Raw genomic sequence first — 23,941 nt, forward strand, 5'->3', positions numbered from 1 at the left:
GAAAGGGGTCCTCTAAGCAAAGAGAGAGCCTAAAAGCAACATAGACCAGAAAGGAACACAGACAATATACAGTAACAGTCACCTTACAGGCAATACAATGGCACTAAATTCCTATCTTTCAATAGTTACCCTGAATGTAAATGGACTAAATGCCCCATCAAAAGACACAGGTTAACAGATTGGATAAAAAACAAAACCCATTGATATGCTGTCTGCAAGAGACTCAGTTTAGACCCAAAGATACCCCAGATTGAAAGTGAAGGAGTGGGGGTGCCTGGGTGGCTCAGTTGGTTAACCGACTGCCTTGGGCTCAGGTCATGATCCTGGAGTCCCAGGATCGAGTCCCAAATCAGGCTCCCTCCTCCCTCTCATGCTCTCTGTCTCTCATTCTCTCTCTTGCAAATAAATTAAAAAAAAAAAAGTGAAGGGGTGGAAAACCATTTACCATGCTAATGGACACTGAAAGAAAGCTGGGGTGTCAATCCTTATATCAGACAAATTAGACTTTAAACCAAAGACTGTAATAAGAGATGAGGAAGGACATTATATCATACTTAAAGGGTCTATCCAACAAGAAGATCTAACAATTATAAATATCTGTGCCCCTAACATGGGAGCAGCCAATTATTAAGCCAATTAATAACAAAAGCAAAGAAACACATTGACAACAATACAATAATAGTGGGGAAAGTTAACACCCCCCTCACTGAAATGGACAGATCATCTAAGCAAAAGATCAACAAGGAAATGAAGACTTTAAATGACACACTGGACCAAATGGACTTCACAGATATATTCAGAACATTCCATCCCAAAGCAACAGAATACACATTCTTCTCTAGTGCCCAGGGAACATTCTCCAGAATAGATCACATCCTGGGTCACAAATCAGGTCTCAACTGGTACCAAAAGATTGGGATCATTCCCTGCATATTTTCAGACCACAATGCTTTGAAACTGGAACTCAATCACAAGAGGAAAGTCGGAAAGAACTCAAATACATGGAGGCTAAAGAGCATCCTACTGAAGAATGAATGGGCCAACCAGGAAATTAAAGAAGAATTTAAAAAATTCATGGAAACAAATGAAAATGAAAACACAACTGTTCAAAATCTTTGGGATGCAGCAAAGGCAGTCCTAAGAGGAAAGTATACAGCAATATAAGCCTTTCTCAAGAAACAAGAAAGGTCTCAAATACACAACCTAACCCTACACCTAAGGGAGCTGGAGAGAGAACATCAAATAAAGCCTAAAGCCAGCAGAAGAGAAATCATAAAGTTCAGAGGAGAAATCAATGAAATAGAAACCAAAAGAACAGTAGAACAGATCAACGAAACTAGGAGCTGGTTCCTTGAAAGAATTAACAAGATTGATAAACCCCTGGCCAGACTTATCAAAAAGAAAAGAGAAATGACCCAAATCAACAAAATCATGAATGAAAGAGGAGAGATCACAACCAACACCAAAGAAATACAAACAATTATAAGAACATATTATGAGCTACTGTATGCCAGCAAATTAGATAATCTGGAAGAAATGGATGCATTCCTAGAGATGTATCAACTACCAAAACTGAACCAGGATGAAATAGAAAACCTGAACAGACCTATAACCACTAAGGAAATTGAAGCAGTCATCAAAAATCTCCCAACAAACAAAAGCCCAGGGCCAGATGGCTTCCCAGGGGAATTCTACCAAACATTTCAAGAAGAATTAATACCTATCCTTCTGAAACTGTTCCAAAAGATAGAAATGGAAGGAAAACTTCCAAACTCGTTTTACGAGGCCAGCATTACCTTGATCCCAAAACCAGACAAAGACCCCATCAAAAAGGAGAATTACAGACCAATATCCTTGATGAACACGGATGCAAAAATTCTCACCAAAATCCTAGCCAATAGGATCCAACAGTACGTTAAAAGGATTATTCACCACAACCAAGTGGGATTTATCCTTGGGCTGCAAGGTTGGTTCAACATCTGCAAAACAATCAATGTGATACAGTACACTAATAAAAGAAAGAACAAGAACCATATGATCCTCTCAATAGATGCAGAAAAAGCATTTGACAAAGTACAGCATCCTTTCTTGATCAAAACTCTTCAGAGTATAGGCATAGAGGGTCCATATCTCAATATCATAAAAGCCATCTATGAAAAACCCACAGTGAATATCATTCTCAATGGGGAAACACTGAGAGCTTTCCCCCTAAGGTCAGGAACACAGCAGGGATGTCCACTATCACCACTGCTATTCAACATAGTATTAGAAGTCCTAGCCTCAGCAATCAGACAACAAAAAGAAATCAAAAGCATCCAAATTGGCAAAGAAGTAGTCAAACTCTCACTGTTTGCAGATGATATGATACTTTATGTGGAAAACCCAAAAGACTCCACCCCAAAACTGCGAGAACTCATACAGGAATTCAGTAAAGTGGCAGGATATAAAATCAATGCACAGAAAGCAGTGGCATTCCTATACACCAACAGCAAGACAGAAGAAAGAGAAATTAAGGAGTCGATCCCATTTACAATTGCACCCAAAACCATAAGATACCTAGGAATAAATCTGACCAAAGAGGCAAAGAATCTGTACTCAGAAAACTATAAAATACTCATGAAAGAAATTGAGGAAGACACAAAGAAATGGAAATCGTTCCATGCTCATGGATTGGAAGAACAAATATTGTGAAGATGTCAAGGCTACCTAGAGCAGTCTACTCATTCATTGCAATCCTCATCAAAATACCATCAACTTTTTTCAAAGAAATGGAACAAATCATTCTAAAATTTGTATGGAACCAGAAAAGATCCCGCATAGCCAGAGGCATGTTGAAAAAGAAAAGCAAAGCTGGCGGTATCACAATTCTGGACTTCCAGCTCTATTACAAAGCTGTCATCATCAAGACAGTATGGTACTGGCACAAAAACAGACACATAGATCAATGGAACAGAATAGGGAGCCCAGAAATGGACCCTCAACTCTATGGTCAACTAATCTTCAACAAAGCAGGAAAGAATGTCCAATGGAACAAAGACAGTCTCTTCAACAAATGGTGTTGGGAAAACTGGACAGCCACATGCAGAAGAATGAAACTGGACCATTTCCTTAACCACACACAAAAATAGACTCAAAATGGTTGAAAGACCTCAATGTGAGACAGGAGTCCATCACAATCCTAAAGGAGAACACAGGCAGCAACCTCTTTGACCTCAGCTGCAGCAACCTCTTCCTAGAAACATCGCCAAAGGCAAGGGAAACAAGGGCAAAAATGAACTATTGGGACCTCATCAAGATAAAAAGCTTTTGTACAGCAAAAGAAACAGTCAACAAAACCAAAAGACAACTAAAAGAATGGGAGAAGATCTTTGCAAATGACATATCAGATAAAGGTCTAGTATCCAAAATCTATAAAGAACTTAAACTCAACACCCAAAGAACAAATGATCCAATCAAGAAATGGGCAGAAGACATGAACAGACATTTTTCCAAAGAAGACATCCAAACGGCCAACAGACACATGAAAATGTGCTCAACATCGCTCGGCATCAGGGAAGTCCAAATCAAAATCTCAATGAGATATCACCTCACACCAGTCAGAATGGCTAAAAGTAACAAGTCAGGAAATGACAGATGTTGGCGGGGATGCGGAGAAAGGGGAACCCTCCTACACTGTTGGTGGGAATGCAAGCTGGTGCAGCCACTCTGGAAAACAGTATGGAGGTTCTTCAAAAAGTTGAAAATAGAGCTACCTTATGATCCAGCAATTGCACTACTGGGTATTTCCCCCAAAGATACAAATGTAGGGATCCAAAGGGGTATGTGCACCCCGATGTTTATAGCAGCAATGTCCACAATAGCCGAACTGTGGAAAGAGCCAAGATGTCCATCGACAGATGAATGGATAAAGAAGATGTGGTATATATATATACAATGGAATATTATGCAGCCATCAAAAGGAATGAAATCTTGCCATTTGCAATGATGTGGATGGAAGTGGAGGGTATTATGCTGGCGAAATAAGTCAATCAGAGAAAGACATGTATCATATGAGCTCACTGATATGAGGAATTCTTAATCTCAGGAAACAAACTGAGGGTTGCTGGAGTGGTGGGGGGTGGGAGGGATGGGGCGGCTGGGTGATAGACATTGGGGAGGGTATGTGCTATGGTGAGTGCTGTGAATTGTGCAAGACTGTTGAATCACAGATCTGTACCTCTGAAGCAAATAATACATTATATGTTAAAAAAAAAAAAAAAGAAGAAGAAGATAGCAGGAGGGGAAGAATGAAGGGGGGGAATAAGAAGGGGAGATGAACCATGAGAGACTATGGACTCTAAAAAACAGACTGAGGGTTCTAGAGGGGAGGGGGGTGGGAGGATGGGTTAGCCTGGTGATGGGTATTAAAGAGGGCACATTCTGCATGGAGCAGAATGTAACTGGGTGTTACATGCAAACAATGGATTATGGAACACTACATCAAAAACTAATGATGTAATGTATGGTGATTAACATAACATAATAAAAAAAAAGATTGATGAAATACTTGGGAGGGCAATTTGAAAGGCTCTATACACAGTGTGACCTCAAGCATGTTAATATTTAAGATAGATCACAGACTACAACATAAAAATAAAACCATAAAGTCTGTCAAAGAAACATAGGAGAATATTTTCATAACCTGAGAGTGGACAAAGATTTCTTAGGCAGAATGCCAAAAGTGATAACCATAGAAGTAAATTTTGATAAATTAGACTTCATCAAAATTAAAAATTTGTGCTCATCAAAAGACAATATTAAGAAAAAGCCACAGACTTATAGAAAATATCTACAAATCATATGGTTGACAAAGAACTTATATTTGGTACATATAATGAATTACAACAACAAAATAATAATAATAATAGGAAATGATTTAAAATAGGCAAGCACATAGCAGATACTTCACAAAGGAAAATATACAAATGGACAATGAGCACATAAAAAAAGTGTTCCACATCATTAATCATCAGGCATATGTAAACTAAAATCCCAATGAAATATCACTACACATCCACTAGAATGGCTAAAATTAAAAAGACTGAAAATACTAAATGCTGACAAAGATGGAGGGTAACCAGAATCTTACACATCCCTAGTAGGAATGTAAAATGATAACTACTTTGGGAAAAGGTTTGGCAGTTTCTTATGAAGTTAAACACACACATACTCTTCGACTCAGCATTTCTACTCCCAGGCATTTATCTGAGAGAAATCAAAACTTATGACCACAAAAAGGCTTGTACAAGAATATACATAGCAGCTCTGTTCAGCCAAAAACTGGAATCAACTCAAAGGTCTGACGTCATGAGAACAGAAAAACGGTGATACATTCATGCAATTAAATCCTACTGAACAATGAAAAAGAATGAACTACATATTCACACAACATAGATGAGTCTCACAGACATAATATTGAGCAAAAGAAACCCAAAAGACAAAATGCTGAATTATTTCACTAATATGAATTTCTAAAACAAGCAAAATAAATATAAGGTTAAAAAAATCATAACAGCAGTTGTATCAAGAGTAAGAAGAAGAGGGGCGCCTGGGTAGCTCAGTCCTTAAGCATCTGCCTTCGGATCGGGTCATGATCCCAGGGTCCTGGGATCGAGCACCGCATTGTGCTCCCTGCTCTGTGGGAAGCCTCCTTCTCCCTCTCCCCTTCCCCCTGCTTGTGTTCCCTCTCTTGCTCTCTCTCTCTCTCTCTCTGTCAAATAAATAAATAAATAAATAAATAAATAAAATCTTTAAACAAAAGAGTAAGAAGAAGAGCATTAGGGATAATCTGGAAAGAGAGGTGAGGAAATTCTCTGGGTATATAAGAATGTTCTCTATCATTCTAGAGTATGTGTTGGTCAGCTAGGGCTGCCATGAAAAAATACCATAGATGGGGTGGCTTAAGCAACAGAAGTGTATTTCTCACAGTTCTGGGGACTGGAAGTCCAAGATCAAGGTGCTGACCAGTTTGGTTTCATTCTGAGGCCTCTTCTCCTGGCTTGTCAGTGGCCACCATCTGGCTATGTGCTCATACGACCCTTCCTTTCTGTGTGCAGAGAGAGATTTCTGGTGTCTCTTCTGCTTATTACAAGGACACCTGTCCTATCAGATCAAGGCCCCAGGCTGATGATCTCACTTGACCTTTATTACCTCTTTACAGGCCCTATCTCCAAATGGGGCTTAGGGCTTCAAACCGAATTTTAAGGGGACACAATTCAGTCCATAACAGTACAGTTCCATGAGTAGATCTACTTGCCAACATTGTACTAACAGTTAGATTTCTCTTTTCGATGTTTGTAAATTCTACCTCAAAAATTTTGTTAAAAAAAATTATAAACTGAGGGTTGGTGAGTGGGTAAAGGAATCAATAAATCAATAATTACAGAAAAATAATAATTAGAATGTTGAACAATTTTGAGCTTTGGTGATAGGTTCATGGGATTTATTACTTTGCTTATGTAAATCATTCAGTTTACTTTGTATATGTTTTAAATTTTTATAATAAAAACTCTAATAAATGGAGGAAAATGACATGTGTCAATGGAAGATACTTTATAGAGATGACAATTCTGTGACATTCTCCTGAATTGAGCTCCATTTTAGCTATGCTTGCAAAATGTTTCTTGGGCAGGTCATCTAGGCTTGATTTACTCATCCAGAGGATGCATTCATTATATAGACTTACTGAGCGTTCACTAGGTGCAAGACATTTGGCACTGGGGTGGGTTTAGCTGACACTCTCACTAAAGTTTTACTCAGCATTTAAATTCTATAACCATTTTATGTCATAAATGCAGGTCATCCTCTCTTTTGCTATATATAATTCTCATTATTTCTAACCTTTGTATCTTGTGTTTAGTGTTCCCACTTGTAGAAATGACATTCAATAGGCCGAGGCAGCAGTCATCTTTCAGCAGATTTATTTTCTACTAAAGTCTTTTGGTCCAGTGAGTTTTCTAGGAGACTAATACGTTCAAGAAAATAGATGACAATATGGAGACTTTTATGAAAGGACTGGACCCTACTAGAATTAAATTAAAATTCTAGTATAAATAAGCACAAATAACTAAATGAATAATTATGAGAATTAAGCATGATTTTAAAGACAGATTAAATTCAGTATATGTGAAGATTAGTGAAAGTGAAGATAGTTCAGTATAAAATATCCAGACTGAAGCACAGGGAGAATTAAAAAAATGGAAAATGCAGAAAAGAAGAAACTTATAAGATAAGGTCAAAAGGTCAAATATATATTTAATCAAAGAACCAGAATAACAAGAGATATTTGGTAAAAAAGAAACAAAAAAAAAAACCCATAAACAAACAATATTTATGGGTTTTTTGGTTTGGTTTGGTGTTTTAAACAATATTTGAATCAAAGAATGATTGGTTGAGAATTTATAAAAATGATCAACATCAAGATTTAGGCTGAAGAAACTCTAAAATCCCAACAGTGTACAAAAAAAAAAAAAATCTCATAGCCAGGGGCAGCTGGGTGGCTCAGTCATACATCCGACTCTTGGTTTCGGCTCAGGTCACGATCTCAGGGTTGTGAGATCAAGCCCTGTGTCAGGCTTGAGATTCTCTCTCCCTCTCCCTCTGCCCCTCCTGCTCATGCTCGCTCTCTCTCCCTTTCTCAAATAGATAAATAAATCTTTCTAAAAAATCATAGCCAAACTGCTGAAAATGAAAAATAAAGAGAAAATCAAAAATCAGCCATGTGGGGCAGACACAGGGTAGACATTATCTTCAAGGGCTCAGCAATGAGACTTATAATTGATTATCAAACATACACAGTGAAAGTAGAAATCAATGAAATAACACATTTTAAGATGCTGAAAGAAGAAGCTGCCAGCCTACAATCCTATAAATATACTCAATAAACTATATAAAACATAAACTCAATAAAAATATTCTTCAAAAAAGAAAATGAAATAAAGATGTTTTAAGACAAACAAAAATGGAGAAAATTTGTCACCAGCAGATTTTCCCTATAAGAAAATACTAAAGGGAGTTTTTCAAGTGAATAAAAATGACCCCAGATGGAAGCAGAGAATGTAGTAAGGAATGAAGTGCAACAGAAGAGGTAAAAGTAGCATAAATATGAATAAATATCCACTATATATAAATAATTATGTCATAGGACTTTAAATATAAAGATAAAATGCATAACAAAAACACAAAAGTTGAAGGAGAGTAAATAAAGTTTAAGTTTTTAAATACTTGCATTATCTGAGAAGTGCTAAAAGTCCTAACTCATGATAAACTCTAATAACCAAGGGTACATGTTGAAATGTTTAGAACAACCACTAAAATATTAATATATAAATGTACACCTAACAAGTTCATATGGAGAGATGGAACAAGTTTAAAATACTTGATTAATCTAAATGAAGGTAAGATAGGTATATATTTCTCCTTTTAAATAGAAATAGAACTCCAGCATCTGCTGGATATAGGTCTTTGGTTTATTTTGATTAAAAAAAAAAAACAAAGAGGAAAACATTTTTAACTAAGTCATGAGTACTGATCAAAAAAAATTGTTAATTTATATGTGGCTTCTGAAACTACTATGTTTAAATCTATGAAGTTACCCAGGATAAAGAAAAATTACCCAGGATAGAAACTTTGTGATAGAGTTCAATAATGTGTAGAAATTACTTCTACAGAAAGAAAAGTAATTTCAAAAACACAGGTAGTTCTGGGGAAGCCAATTTACTCTAAGAGGCTGAAACTTTCGGCATAATTTAATGCAGAGGGAAGAGTGGCAAAATCACTTTTTAGATGATAGGAAACCTGAAATTTTATTGAAGAAAGATCTAATTTACTCAAAGGATGTTTGTTCATAATCCAAGAAAATAGTATTTGATAGATGTGATTTTGTCCTCTGAAACCTTACTGCAGCAATGTTCTATGACACCACACTAGAATTAAGAATTTTTATACTCTTAGTAACTGCATCTCCCAAAGTAGCTCAGAGATGTCTTTACATGAATATATTACCTTATAACAAAATCTTTTAAAGAGAATTATGTGTTTGTATGTACACACACACACACACACACAGAAGCATGAATGGAAGTAATTGACATCACAGATGTTCCACATATAAAATTCCAAGATAATTGGGAGCTTCGGGGTTGGTGAATGCATGGAGATTTGGGGAGAGTGAGGTGCCTGGCCAAGGCATGGAAACTCTACATCGCTTCCCACATACCTTGCCTTATGCATCTCTTTCATCTGGGTATTCCTGAATTATATCCTTTTATAATAAACCACTGATCTACAACCACAAAGAGAATACTTTGCGATGGGGGAAAAAAAATCTCAGAAAATTTGTCATTTTTGTAAGATGCTGATCTCCTGAATATGTCTCCAAGCTACCCAGACATGAGACCAATCTAAATAGGGAGGCGTCTTAAGAAATTCTTCATAAACACCCCCCAAGAAATCTTAAAATGAAGGTCTATGATTTTGCCTGTTCAAACAAATAATGTTTAAATCTTCCCACTGACCAAAGAATAAAAATCTCATCAAAAAATAGTTTCAGAGAGAGTGGAACAGGAAACACATGTCAGTAGAACTCTCAAATTGTATGTTCCTTGTATTACATGAATACTGTGATTTAGAATAAAATGTTGGTAGAAAAAAGAAAAGAAAAGAAAATGTTGGTATTATTATAACATGAAAAAATTTCAAGATAATTGAAATTTCTTGATGAAGGGCCACCAACATCTTTTTTAAGTAAATACTTAGCATAGAAATTAAAAAAATATATATTACGTAGACATTTTAACAATGTTTTTTCTTCCAATCCATGAGCGTTGGATGTTTTTCCATCTCTTTGTGCCTTCCTCAATTTCTTTCATAAGTATTCTGTAGTTTCTAGAGTACAGACCCAGAGCAATCTACCATTCAATGCAATCTCTATCAAAATACCATCGACATTTTGCCAGAGCTGGAACAAACAATCCCAAAACATGTATGGAACGAGAAAAGACCCCAAAGAGCCAAAGGAATGTTGAAAAAGAAAACCAAAACTGGGGGCATCACAATGCCTGACCTCAAGGTATATTATAAAGCTGTGATTATCAAGACAGTATGGTACCAGCACAAAAACAGACACATAGATCAATGGAACAGAACAGAGAGCCCAGAAATGGACTCTCAACTCTACAGTCAACTAATCTTTGGCAAAGCAGGAAAGAATATCCAGTGGAAAAAAGACAGTCTCTTCAACAAATGGTGTTGGGAAAATTGGACAGCCACATGCAGAATGAAACTGGACCATTCTCTTACACCATATGCAAAGATAAACTCAAAATGGATGAAAGACCTAAATGTGAGACAGGGATCCATCAAAATCCTAAAGGAGAACACAGGCAGCAACCTCTTCAACCTCGGCCACAGCAACTTCTTGCAAGACACGTCTCTAAAGGCAAGAGAAACAAAAGCAAAAATGAACTATTGAGACTTCATCAAGATAAAAAGCTTCTGCATGGCAAAGGAAACTGTCAACAAAACTAAAACGCAACCTAAAGAATGGGAGAAGATATTTGCAAATGACATAACAGATAAAGGGCTGGTATCCAAGATCTATAAAGAAATTATCAACCTTAATACCCCAAAACCAAAAATCCAATCAAGAAATGGGCAGAAGACATGAACAGACACTTCTCCAAATAAGACATACAAATGGCCAACAGACACATGAAAAAATGCTTCACATCACTTGCCATCAGGAAAATACAAATCAGAACCACAATGAGATACCACCTTACACCAGTTAGAATGGCAAACATTAACAAGACAGGGAACAACAGATGTTGGCAAGGTTGTGGAGAAAGGAGAACCCTCTCACACTGTTGGTGGGAATGCAAGCTGGTGTAGCCACTCTGGAAAACAGTATGGAGGTTCCTCAAGAAGTTAAAAATAGAACTACCCTACATCCCAGCAATTGCACTACTGGGCATTTACCCCTAAGATACAGATGTAGTGAAAAGAAGGGGAACATGCACCCCAATGTTCATAGCAGCAATGTCCAAAATAGCCAAACTCTGGAAGGAGCCAAGATGTCCTTCCACAGATGAATGGATAAAGATATGGTTCATATATACAATGGAATATTACTCAGCCATCAGAAAAGATGAATACCTACCATTTACATTGACATGGACGGAACTGGAGGAGATTATGCTAAGTGAAATAAGTCAAGCAGAGAAAGACAATTATCATATGGTTTCACTCATATGTGGAACATAAGGAATAGCACAGAGGATCATAGAGGAAGGGAGTGAAAACTGAATGGGAAGAAATCAGAGAGGGAGACAAACCATGAGAGACTTTTGACTCCAGGAAACAAACTGAGGACTGTGGAGAGGGAGGTGGGTGGGGGGTTGGGGTAACTGGGTGATGGGCATTAAGGAGGACACGTGATGTGATGAGCACTGGGTGTTATACGCAAATAATGAATCATCTAACACTACATCAAAAATTAATGATGTACTATATGTTGGCTAATTGAATTAAAAAAACAGAAACAAAAAACTATTACACACTTTCCAATATATTTAAACTAACAGCAACATAATATATGCTTTCACTGATAATTAAGAAATCATTATGGACATTGATTATTATACTCTCTTGCAATGCTCTCAGGGACTACAGGAGTGTTAAAATAAACTCTTTAAAAAAAAATTCTACTCCTTTTAAAAAAATTCTCCTATCTATGTTTTTTAGTTCTCCTGCTTCCTCCATTAACTTTAGGCCACAACTGTTGCTTTCACTACTGCCAATGTTTCTGCCTTCTTTAGTCTTTTCTAATTTGTAAAATTGGAAGCCAATATCCAACATAATAGTACATATGATCTTCATAGAGACCCTGGATGCTCGCTCATGAGTCAGGTGAATGTTGGCCATGGAAAGTGCAAGGATTTGGGGGAACCCCACTTTCCTCCTTTTGCATTTATGGTGTTTGGGTGGTATTTCACAGAGCTGAGGTTTCCCGATAAATGAATTACATAGAAGTAACAATTATATGTTTGTTTGTTTTCATCAGTGATGCATATAATGTCAGAACCTACTTCAGTCTGAACTTCAACCCTTTAACTTTCAGGAAATTGGTTCATTTAGTTCCCAGATGCAAGGGAGTAGGGAGGTGAGGGAGAAAGGAGCTGTCACTGACTAAGCAAGGGATCATGCTAGATAAAGCTCAGTCTATGAGGCAACTCCATTTTCCTATTAAGAAAAAAAAAAAAAACTAACAGAAAAGACTAACAGAAAAAGGTTCAGAGAGGTAAAGTAACTTGTCAAAAGTCACACTGCTAGAATATGGCAGAGCTGGGATTCAAAGCCTGGTATAGCTCACTGCCTTTTATTCCTTCTACTATGCCAAAGCTTTGGAAAGTCTCAGGGATTAACTGGAAAGGACCAGTGCTAGAGAGTCTGCTATGGTGGAAATATAGCTCCATTATTCTGGGCAATATTACTGTGGCTCTAAAACCACAAAGATGAAAAAGATGACATAAAAATCTAAAATCCTCTAGTGAAAAAGTTAATAATCCTAAGTAACAAATAGTATATACTGGAGAAAGACAAGAATGGATTTTAAGTGAATCTGAAGTTTCTTCTTAGGGGGTGTTTTTAAACTGTTCTAAAGGGAAGTTATGGATAACCCCCAAGGATCAAAATTAACCTGTAGGAGGCATAGGGTAAGGCAAGGGCAGTGAACCTGAATCTCTGGAAACTTCCTAGTGACAGAATCACATAAATTTGCATAACTGGCTTTGTGAAGGTGGGGAGACCCTATTGGTAGGTCATAAATGTTACTTAATTGCCTGATTTGAAGATTAAATGGTGTAAGAAAAAAGACTGTGGCTTATCCTTCTCTGGAAAAGATTAGAAGATGAGCCTTCCCCAGGTATAATTTGAATTGCAAATGAGCATCCAGTGGAAGTACACTTGACAAAATGCAATGCAAAAATGAAGAGAAGTTCAAGGGTGGGAGGGTGGATTTAAATGTCACTTGTACACAGACTGCTGCTGACCTTGTGGCTGAGGTTGGGGCCACTCAAAACCCAAATAAACTGGAAGAAAAGCCAAAGACACAATTTGGGGGAGACTCCCTGAGTCCAACAGGAGTGGAGAAAACATTAATTACAGGTAATAAAAAGTGATTAGGCAAACTATTCCCTATTTGCTATACCCTGTAATTTCGTGCTGCCAAGTAATGACTTGTCAAGACTAAAATGGTTATGCTTCCCGCACCATGAAAAATAACCATTTCCTCCATTTTCAGGGTAGTGTTTTTTGTGGATTTTGGTTTGGTTTGGTTCAGTTTGATTGGTGAATCTGTTGTCATCTGAAAAACTGACATATGGAAGACAACTCAGATGCTGCTAAAAAAAAGTCTGACATTTTCTGCTTCTTGACCTCAGAATCTAACAGACCCTCTTCTTGGAATGATTTTGACTGGTTCAAAATGGAACAGCCACAAAAGCAGTCAAGAGACACTGATTTTAGGACAGTGGTGATGTGTGCTTAAGGATGCAGATATGCCAGTGTTTTCTTTGTCACAGGAAGGCTGTCTTGGTCTGTCAGTCCAAATAGCCTTCAGAGGGGCGCCTGGGTGGCTCAGTCGTTAAGCGTCTGCCTTCGGCTCAGGTCATGATCCCAGGGTCCTGGGATCGAGTCCCACATCGGACTCCCTGCTCGGCAGGAAGCCTGCTTCTCGCTCTCCCACTCCCCCTGCTTGTGTTCCTGCTCTCGCTCTCTCTCTCTCTGTCAAATAAATAAATAAAATCTTTAAAAAAAAAAACAAAAAAAACAAAAAACAAAACAAAACAAAAACAAATAGCCTTCAGAGAATGAAATATATCTGTCAGGCTTGTCAAATTTTCTTTAGGGTCACCCTACTAAGTTACTTAGAGAATTTAGCTCGATTAGGTAGTATGCTTCTAGATGCCTGAGGAACAAGATATAATGAATTCTAACACTTCTAGACTACTCATTTGGCTGTCTACAGCTGCTATGAAGTGAATCTCTACTGTCTTCATTTTCAAATGAGGAAACCAAAGTGCAAGAAGTCAAATAATTCGCACAAGATCTTGCTAGAATCTAAACAATGGAAATTATATAACAACTTATTCCTTTTCCGCTCTTCCAGGTCCCCTCCCTGCTGGAGCCTCTGCTGTCAGACCAATGGAATGTGCCCACTTCGACCTGTGGCTATAGGTGTCCTCATTTATCTAAGAGTGAATTTTCTTTATTAAAATTCAGCAGACATGTAGAAAAGTGTGCAAATCTTAAGTGTAAATCTCAGCTAATTTTTATAAAGTGAACAACTCATGTTACTACCTTCCAGATCAAAGAAGAGATCAAAGATAGAACACTACCAGCACCCTAGAAGCCCCCAGACTCTCTCTCTTGCCAAAGGAAATTACTACTCTGACCTTGACCATCATAAATTACATTTGCCTGCTTTGGAATATACTATAAATGACATCATGAAACATGAACTTTTTTGTGTCTGCCTCTTTTGTCCAACATTTATGAAATGTAATCATGTTACTAGCTTGTTGACGTAATTTATGCATTTCATTATTGTGTAGTATTCCTTTGTGACCATATTCCACCATATATTTGTCCATTTTACTGTTGATGGGAACTTGGGTAGTTATGAGTAATACTACTCTTCACATTCTTGTACGTGTCTTTTGGGACATTTCTATAAGGATCATGCCTATGACTAGGGTAGGTAGGATATGCAGCTTTAAGAGATATTGCCCAATAATTTTTCAAAGTGCCTGTGTCAATTTATACTCCCTCAGACAGTGCAGTAGAGTTGCAGTTACTCCAAATTCTTGTCCTTGTGACAGTCTCTTTTTTTCTTTTTCTTTTTGCTATTTGGATGAGTATATAGCAGAATCTTGGTTTTCTTCCAGCTTTATTGAGATATAACTGACAAATAACATTGTGTAAGTTTAAGGTATACAGTGTGATGATTTGCTATACATATATATTGTGAAATGACTACCACAATAAGGTTAGTTAACACACCCATCACCTCATATAGTTACCATTTTTGTGTGTGTGGTAAGAAAATTTAAAATCTACTCTCTTAGCAAATTTCAAGTATACAGTATTCTTAACCATAGTCACCATGTTGTACATTAGATCCCCAGAAGTTATTCATCTTATAATGCAAAGTTTATAGCCTTTGACCAACATCTGCCCATTTCCTTTACCTCCCCACTCCTGGTAACCACCATTCTACTCTCTGCCTCTATGAATTCAACTTTTTTAGATTCCACATATAAGTGAGATCGTACAGTATTTGTCTTTCTGCACCTGGGCTCTTTCACTTAGTATAATGCCCTCAGAGTTCATCTGTGGCAGGACTTCCTTTTTTAAGGCTGAACACTATTCCACTGTGTATGTATACCATGGTTTCTTTATTCATTCATCCATCAGCATCCATCCATTTAGGCTGTTTCCATGTGGTGGCTATTATGAATAATGCTGCAGTGAACACAAGGTACAGATTCTCTTCTTGAGATTTCATTTCCTTCAGATATATACCCAGAAGTTGGATTGCTGATAGTTCTATCAATTTTTTGAGGAAACTCCATACTATTTTCCATAATGCCACCAACAGTGGGGCAAAAGAGTTCCCTTTTCTCCATACTCTTGTCAACACCTATTAGCTCTTGCCTTTTTGATAACAGCCATTCTAACAAGTGGGAGGTGATATCTCATTGTGGTTTTGATTGGCATTTCTCTATGATTAGTGGTATTGAATACCTTTTCATGTACTTGCTGACCATTTATATGTCTTCTTTGGAAAATCATCTTTTCAGGTCCTTTGCCCATTTTAAAATTGGATTATTTGATGCTTTTGCTATTGAGTCATATAAGTTATATATATATTTTTATATTTTTATATTTTTAGTTCCTTATATATTTTGGATACTAACCCTTTATCAGATATAAGGTTTGTAAATATTTTCTCTCATTACTTAGTTGCCTTTTCATTTTGTTTTGTTCTTTTTGGTTTGATTTTGTTTTTGCTGTACAGAAGCTTCTTTTTTTTTTTTAAGATTTATTTACTTATTTGAGAGAGAAAGAGAGAGAGAGCAAGTGCGAGCAGGGGGAGGGGCAGAGGGAGAGGGAGAAGGAGAATCTCGAGAAGTCTCCTTGCTGAGCATGGAGTCTGACACGGGGCTCAATCTCATGACCCTGAGATCATGACCTGAGCTGAAACCAAGAGTCGGCCGCTCAACTGACTGAGCCATCCAGGTGCCACTGTATAGAAATTTTTTAATTTGATGTAATCCCAATTGTTTATTTTTGCTTTTGTTGCTTGTGATTTTAGCATCATATCCAAAAAAAAAAAAAAAAATCACTGCCAAGACCAACGTCAAGGAGCTTTTTCTCTGTTTTCTTTGAGTCTCCTTTTTTCTTAGTCTAGCTAAAAGTTTGTCAGTGCTGTTTATATTTTCAAAAACCAACCATTCATTTTGTTGATCTTTTGTATTGTCTCTCCAATCTCTATTTCATGTATTTCTACTCTATTATTATTTCCTTCTGTAGTTATCTTCTTCCTGGCATCTAACAGTCCACAAATATGAGTAGGGGTGATATCTAAGATTTCACAACCTAAGGATGGATGTGTTCCTAGGTAATCTGAGTTAAATGTTGAAAGCATGGTTCCATAGAATACATGTTACAATGACATTTAAATTATTTTTATTCTGCATTTAGCATAATAATATTCTGTGTGCTGAGCTAAAACAATAACCACCTTGCCTAACATTGTTTCTTGAGAAAATATGCTTAAATACTAAATATCAGATGATTAGATTAATTGTTGGAACACAACTCACTTATAGATTGAGGCTATAACTCAAATATAAAAACTCCCATTAGTATTATAAGAGTTAGTAAAATTTTATAACCATGAATAAATCTTATCTAAAAGATAAACTCTCCTACATTTTAAACTCTGAAAGTTAAAACTTGCCATTTTTATCCATAATAACTTGTGAAGAAATAAAGTTTGTTTTCTTACAATTCCCGATCTCAGCGGACTTTCCTGTGTCTGACTTAAGTCAGAAAAGGTACATTCTTTTCAGATTTGCACGGTAGAGAAAAGACCGCATTTCCCTTCATGGGAGCTGATTAAATCTGGCTCCTTGCCTGCTTCCTGGCATGTGCGTCATGAGTGTGGGTAAGAAGTGATAGTCACTAATGACAGTCTGAGGTGGACATTGGCTGCCAGGTTTGAAATGGGTGGTTCCATAAAAAAAATTAAGGTTATATTCAACTTCAGAGTTGATTGTGAGGGGGGAAGGTGGGGGAGGAACAACACTGAACTTGAGAAACAAAGGGACATTTTTCAGCAAGCAAGAAATAAATGGCTTCCTGCACCCCCAAGGCTGCTTCTGCTCCAGAAAAACAGAACCGTTTTACTTGTTAAATAAACGTCCAAAGTGTGTGGTCTGCTTTAGGACCACTAGTAAATATATTTGCTATCATATTCTTAAGAAAACCCATTGCAACTCTTTTTAAAGCATGTCTTTCTATATATCCATATAGTTACTTAGTCCAAGGTAAAAAGCCCAGGGCAACTCTATCTTCAGAGAACATACATCATGAAGAATGGATACTCCATATTTAAAATATTCTTCCCCAACTTCCCTGCCCACTGCATCCATGTGTTGTTTCACCTTTGTACTCCTCTAGGCATTAAACTCCTCCCCTTCACCAATTTGTTTAAAAAAAAAAAAAAAATCAAAAGTTCAGTCACAGCAAACTTTTTGTGAGGTTGTAAATTTCATAAAGATTTGAGACATTTTGGGGAGATACTGCAAAACATTCCACCACCTCTCTAAACTCTTCTTTCTCCTTTTTTCCATTTTCTTCCATCTCCCCCTCCCTTCCCTGTTCAAACTAATTCAGTATGCCCCTCTAACAGCACGGGCTAAAATGTGCTGGGGTACAAAACCACCGCCAAACCAGTGGCTTAATACAAACATTTACACAGAAATGAGAACTTCACTGATGTGCGTTGATTGTACCTATAGGATAATCTAAGCCGAAACTCTGCATTTATATCTTTTACAACATAGGTTTATTCAGATACTGAAAATATTGTAAAATGCCATGGAAGACCTTAAAATTCCCCCCCCAAAAAAGCAGTTAATTTTATTTTGGCATAATGGTTACTAAATTAATATTTGCTTCAGAGTCATGTAGGGACTTAAAAATTTTAGATGCCTGGGCCCCATCCACAGATAATTTGATTCAGTAGATTTGATGTGGGGTTCAGGACTCTACATTTTTTAACAAGCTCCCCAGGTACTTCTGAAAATGATCCAGGTTTGAAAATTACCCCTCTATTTCAGAGGTCAGCAAACTACAGCCCTCAAGCCAAATCTGCCCTGCCATCTATTTTTGTAAATCAAGTTTAATTGGAATGCAGACATGCCCATTCATTTATGTCTAAGTACGGCTGTTCTCGAGCTATAATGGCAGACTTGAGTAATTAAGACAGGGATCGAATGGCCCACAGAGAGTCAAATCTTTAGTGTCTGGTCCTTTATAGAAAAACTTAGCCAACCTCTGCTCTTGTTTTGTTTCAGGACTAATTTCCAGAGTCATGTTATTACTTGTGACGGGAACTAAGTAAGGCAATGTAGATGATCACTACTGAAAACAGCCACACTTGGACTGAATTCTTTAAAATTTTTATCTTCATATGAGAAAGAGGACTTTTTTATATATACAAATTATCAACCAAATTAATTTTTCCTGAGTTATACTGCCCCCTAGCGGTAGAAATGTTAAATCACAGACGCTGAATCAGATTAGATGCTCCCATTGTTAATTCCTGAAATCAGGGTCATACAGACAGACTTTGTAGCAAGGGACTTCAGGAATCAGAATTCACTTGGTAGAACGAGCCGGGCTAAATGACCTGGGAGAAGGTTGGCTTTCTCTCCAAACACTATTACTCCATGTAGCATTTCCAATTGGATTTTTTTTCGGGGACATAGTGACCATTTGTGATGCCATGTCTATCTCTAAAAGTGAAGCACAATACTATCAATATGGTCAAAATCACATGTGAACTCACTATGATGAACGGATGAAAGGGAAGAAAGTTTTAATATGACTCCAGATGTATGCAAACATATGCCAAGACGGTTACCAAGGGGACTGCACACATGTTGGCAATAATGAGACAGCAGAGGATGAAACCACTGGTTTTCCCCCTTGACTACTGATTAAAATAATGATGGCCAGATCCTCACCCGCTGGAGATTTTGTTCTAATTGTTCTGGAGAGAGGTCCAGGCAGCAGTATTTTTTTTTTTTTTTTAAGTTCTCCAAGTGATTGTAATGTGCAACCAAGGTTAAGTATCATTGTTCTATAGCAGTGTTTCTCGTATTTTAAGGTATATTCAAAGCACCTGGGGAATCTTCTTAATCTGCACATTGTGACTCAGTCCATCTGTGATGGCACCTGAGAATCTGACTCCTAACAAGCTTTAAGGTGATGCTAATGCTGCTGTCCATAGATCACACGTTCAGTAGCAAGGAATTAGGTCATCACTAGCCACAATCTTTATGCAATTTCACTGGTTCTAAGATCTTAAAGTACGTAAGTATCACCTGGGAGCTAAAGAAACAGGCAAATTTGCAAGCTCCAGTCTCAGAAATTAAAATTCAGTGGATCTTAATTTTTAACAAGTATCCCAAGTGATCCTGAAATTCATAGTCTGAGAACCAAGTATATGCTAACCACCAGAAATGCTATTTATTTTACAAATCACATTTTTTTAAAAGGTGGCAGCATTAATTTCACAAACTAACCAGATGTGGGGAATTTTTTCTCTTCTTCTAAGTGTGAGAAATTACCCCCAAAGTCAGTGGCTTAAATTAACAACAACTTTATTATATCTCATGATTTTGTGGATCAGAAATTTGGGTAGAGATCATCTGAGTGATTCTCCTGCTCTCCCCGTCACTGACTGAAGTCACTTTGTGGTATCCAACTAGCAAATAGGCTGGTCTGGAGAGGCCAAAATGGCTTCACTTCATGTGCCTTGGCTGGAAGGCTGAGTCCTACTGGGACTGTTGCCTATAATGTCCACACATTACCTCTCCAGTCTGGCAATCTCAGGTGAGGTAGTAGGTCTCCTGATGTAGCAACTTGAGGATCCAAGAGAGAGTGTTCCAAGACACAGGAAGTGGACGCAGCCATTCTCTCAGGTCCTGGGCTCAGAAACATAGCGCCGTTTTTACCATAGTCTACTGGTGAAAGCACTCACTGAGCCCAACCAGATTCAAGGGGAGGAGTCATAAACAGGCTGGAGTCATGGATGTGCGACTCTTGAAGAATCCCAAGTGCTCAACACAAAAAGGACCCCATGCTTGGTTTAATGCTCTGTTGCCATCTTGAAATTCTTTATAATTTTTTAATAAAGGGCACTACATTTTCATTTTACACTGGATCCCACAAATTATATAGCCCATCCTCATCATAAACTTCATCTTTCAATGAAAGTAGTGTTAAAAAAAAATTGTAGTCAGGGACGCCTGGGTGGCTCAGTCGGTTAAGCGTCTGCCTTCAGCTCAGGTCATGATCCCAGGGTCCTGGGATCGAGCCCTGCATCGGGCTCCCTGCTCGGCGGGAAGCCTGTTTCTCCCTCTGCCTGCTGCTCCCCCTGCTTGTGCTTGCTTGCTCTCTCTCTCTCTGACAAATAAATAAATAAAATCTTAAAAAAAAATTGTAGCCATTCTTAATTAGCCATAAGCTGTCTGTCAGAGACTTTATTCCTCACCATACTTCTGTATTCAAAGCTATCCTTTCAAAATGCAGACTGTGGTATGTGCATTAAATTTAGCATAAAGAAGGGAAACAAATTATGAGGTTGGAAATTAGACTAAACATTAGACTAAATTCTGTGATGTTTTAGGATTAGGAAATACATTGAAAACCAACCACACTACCATCCTGAGTAACAGCTAGCACTCTAGATTGGATCACCTCTGGGCTCACCCAATTAGGTCACTTAGGCATTAACCAACAGTTATCCAAGGTCAGTATGCAAGCTGAACTTATACATAGTGTCCCTGATGAGAAAGGCAGCTAGTAATCACTATATAGGGAAAACTCTCCATGATCTCAGCAAACCTGGATTTGTGTTTTGGGGCAACTGCAAAAACTATTTAAAGGTTATTAAGGGGGACGCCTGGGTGGCTCAGTCAGGTAAGTGTCTGCCTTCGACTCAGGTCAAGATCCCAGGGTCCTGGGATCACGTCCTGCATTGGGCTCCTTACTCAGTGGGGAGCCTGCTTCTCCTTCTGTCTGCTGTGTGTGTGCATGTGCTCTCTCTCTGACAAATAAATAAAATCTTGTTTTAAAAATAAAGGTTATTAAAGAAGGCAGTGACGAGGGTGCCTCGGTGGCTCAGGTCATGATCCCAGGTCCTGGGATCGAGCGCCATATCGGGCTCCCTGCTCAGCAGGAAGCCTGCTTCTCCTTCTCCCACTCCCCCTGTTTGTGTTCCCTCTCTCACTGGGTCTCTCTCTGTCAAATAAATAAATAAAATCTTAAAAAAAAAAAAAAAGAAGGCAATGACTATTCACATGCTTTTTGAGAACAGGACTGTATTTAACATCTCTTTGGGTCATCAGTATTTCGTTTTCTGAAACATTATGTTTTCAGTAGGAGTTCAATAAGGGTTGCTGGGATGAATCTAAGCAACAAATGGCATAACAACAATAACAAAAACTACCAAAAAAACAAGATTGATAGACACAATAATGGAGAACAAGGTCAGGAAAACAGTTAAGTACAGATGCATATAATAGGCAAGGATTATCAATTATTATGAAATTATTGATGTGATAAACGCAAAAGGTATAATTATCCGGGGAAAGTTTCTTAGAGAAGGAAGGTAGATGTTGAAAGAGATGGGGATTGACAGACAGTACTGAAAGGAAATAGAAACCATATTGGTATGAGGAGAAAATCAGCTTGACTAGGCTGGAGTAACATGGGTAGAGGGATGTTACTGGATAGATAAGAAGTGGGGAAAGGAGAGACTCATTGCTTTGGGGCACTCAATACCAGGCTGCAGTATCTGAATTTACTCCACAAAGTGTGGGAAGTTTAGTGTAGTTTGTTACTGGTTTAGAGGGAATGGTGATGGCTTTTATTTTATTATGCAAGCCTAATAATGGAAGTCTTCAACTGAGGTACATTCTAAAGGAGGTGCAAGATTAAGATGCAGAATTTTGCAAAGGAGGTGGTCAGAAACCTGGTAGATAATCCTTAAAGCATTGATCCACATTGAGAGTACAAGAATTGAAAGAGATCAGGGGACTTTATTTTTTTTTTTAAAGATTTATTTACTTATTTTTAGAGAGAGAGAGCATACCTGCGTGCAAGTGAGCAGGGGGAGGGGCAGAGGGAGAGGGAGATAAGCAGACTCCCCACTGAGTGAGAAGCATGAGGCGGGCTCCATCCCAGAACCCTGAGATCACGACCTGAGCCAAAATCAAGAGTTGGACGCTTAGCCAACTGAGCCACCCGGGTGCCCCCAGAAGGGACTTTAAAAGGGAGAGAGTTCCTGAGATACTGTGATAGTGGGAAAGTTTTCCTTAATCTCAGGAGACAACCTGAAGACTTAATATACATCTCCTGGAGTTGGAAGAATGTAATGGCCTGATGTCTGATTCCCTCCTGATGAAAATCTAAAGGGTAAGAGAAAGGATGACTAGCTACTTTGATGGAGAATTGGCCTGCATTCCCAGAATTCTTCAGAGCAAAGACTGTGTTGTGTTTCCTACTGTGGTAGATGTTGTGATGACCAAAAGACTTGTTCCTCCGGCCACCGGAAGTGATGCCAGCAAGCAGCCCTCAACCATCAGTCCCCATGGGGGTTGTTTTGGCTGAAGAGAGTTAGCTGATGTCTTGCTGGTAAGAGGGTATAAAGCCCCAGCCCTGCACCCCAATTTAGGACAACTGTGCAGCATCATCCCAGCTTCAGAACTCTCTGAAGACTGGCTGAGGCCTCCATTGAGACTGCAGCAAAGCTCAACTTCTGCTGCTATGCAAACGTGCTTCTTTTCCTTTCCATAGGTGTTGATGCCAAGGGCACTCCCTAATAAACATCTTGCATGGTTATCTCCATCTCAGAGTCTGCTTCCCAGGAAACCTGACCTGTAACACCTGTGGATCAGATGTGGGCCTCACGGGCAAGTGAACCAGTGGATTATCTTGAATCTGAACAAACATCAGCAGAGAGGATGCTTAATGTATCACTGGATTCCTTACAGCTGGTGAGGGAGGGAGCAACAGCCTGAATAGAGCCACACTGGTGTGGGTCAAGGGAAATGAAGATTGAAAGTTTTCAGTTATGACGGGGAGAAGGGTCTTTGAAGAACTTACAAAAGTACCTATGAGAGAAAAGGCCAACTTTAGCAGTTTACCAAGTCCAAAGAGCACCAACATCCAGTTCACAGGAGTGTCAATCAGATAAAGCCTTTCCTGTCCTCTCTCCCAGGCCTCCAAACCTGGAGAGGCTAGAAGCCCAAGTTAGGTGCAGGTCCAAGAACACAAGACAGGGTAAGAGAAAAGATGTCAATACTACTCCTCTGACTTTAAAGTCTAAAACACTTTCCCCATCTTTTAAATGTTTTCTTATTACGTAAAGCCGACCGTTGCCCCAAATAACTGTAATACTCTTTCCCTTTATTTGGTGAGATGTCCCACAGTTCCCCTGATGTGTGGCCTCCAGAGTCCACTGCTACAAGAAGTCAAAAAAACCTCACCTTGTCTAAAGATTGTCCCTCGTGGTCTCAGGCTGTAAAGTCTAAAAGCTTTTTCT

The sequence above is a fragment of the Neomonachus schauinslandi genome, chromosome 1, assembly GCF_002201575.2.
Source record: "Neomonachus schauinslandi chromosome 1, ASM220157v2, whole genome shotgun sequence".
Classification (NCBI taxonomy): domain Eukaryota; kingdom Metazoa; phylum Chordata; class Mammalia; order Carnivora; family Phocidae; genus Neomonachus; species Neomonachus schauinslandi.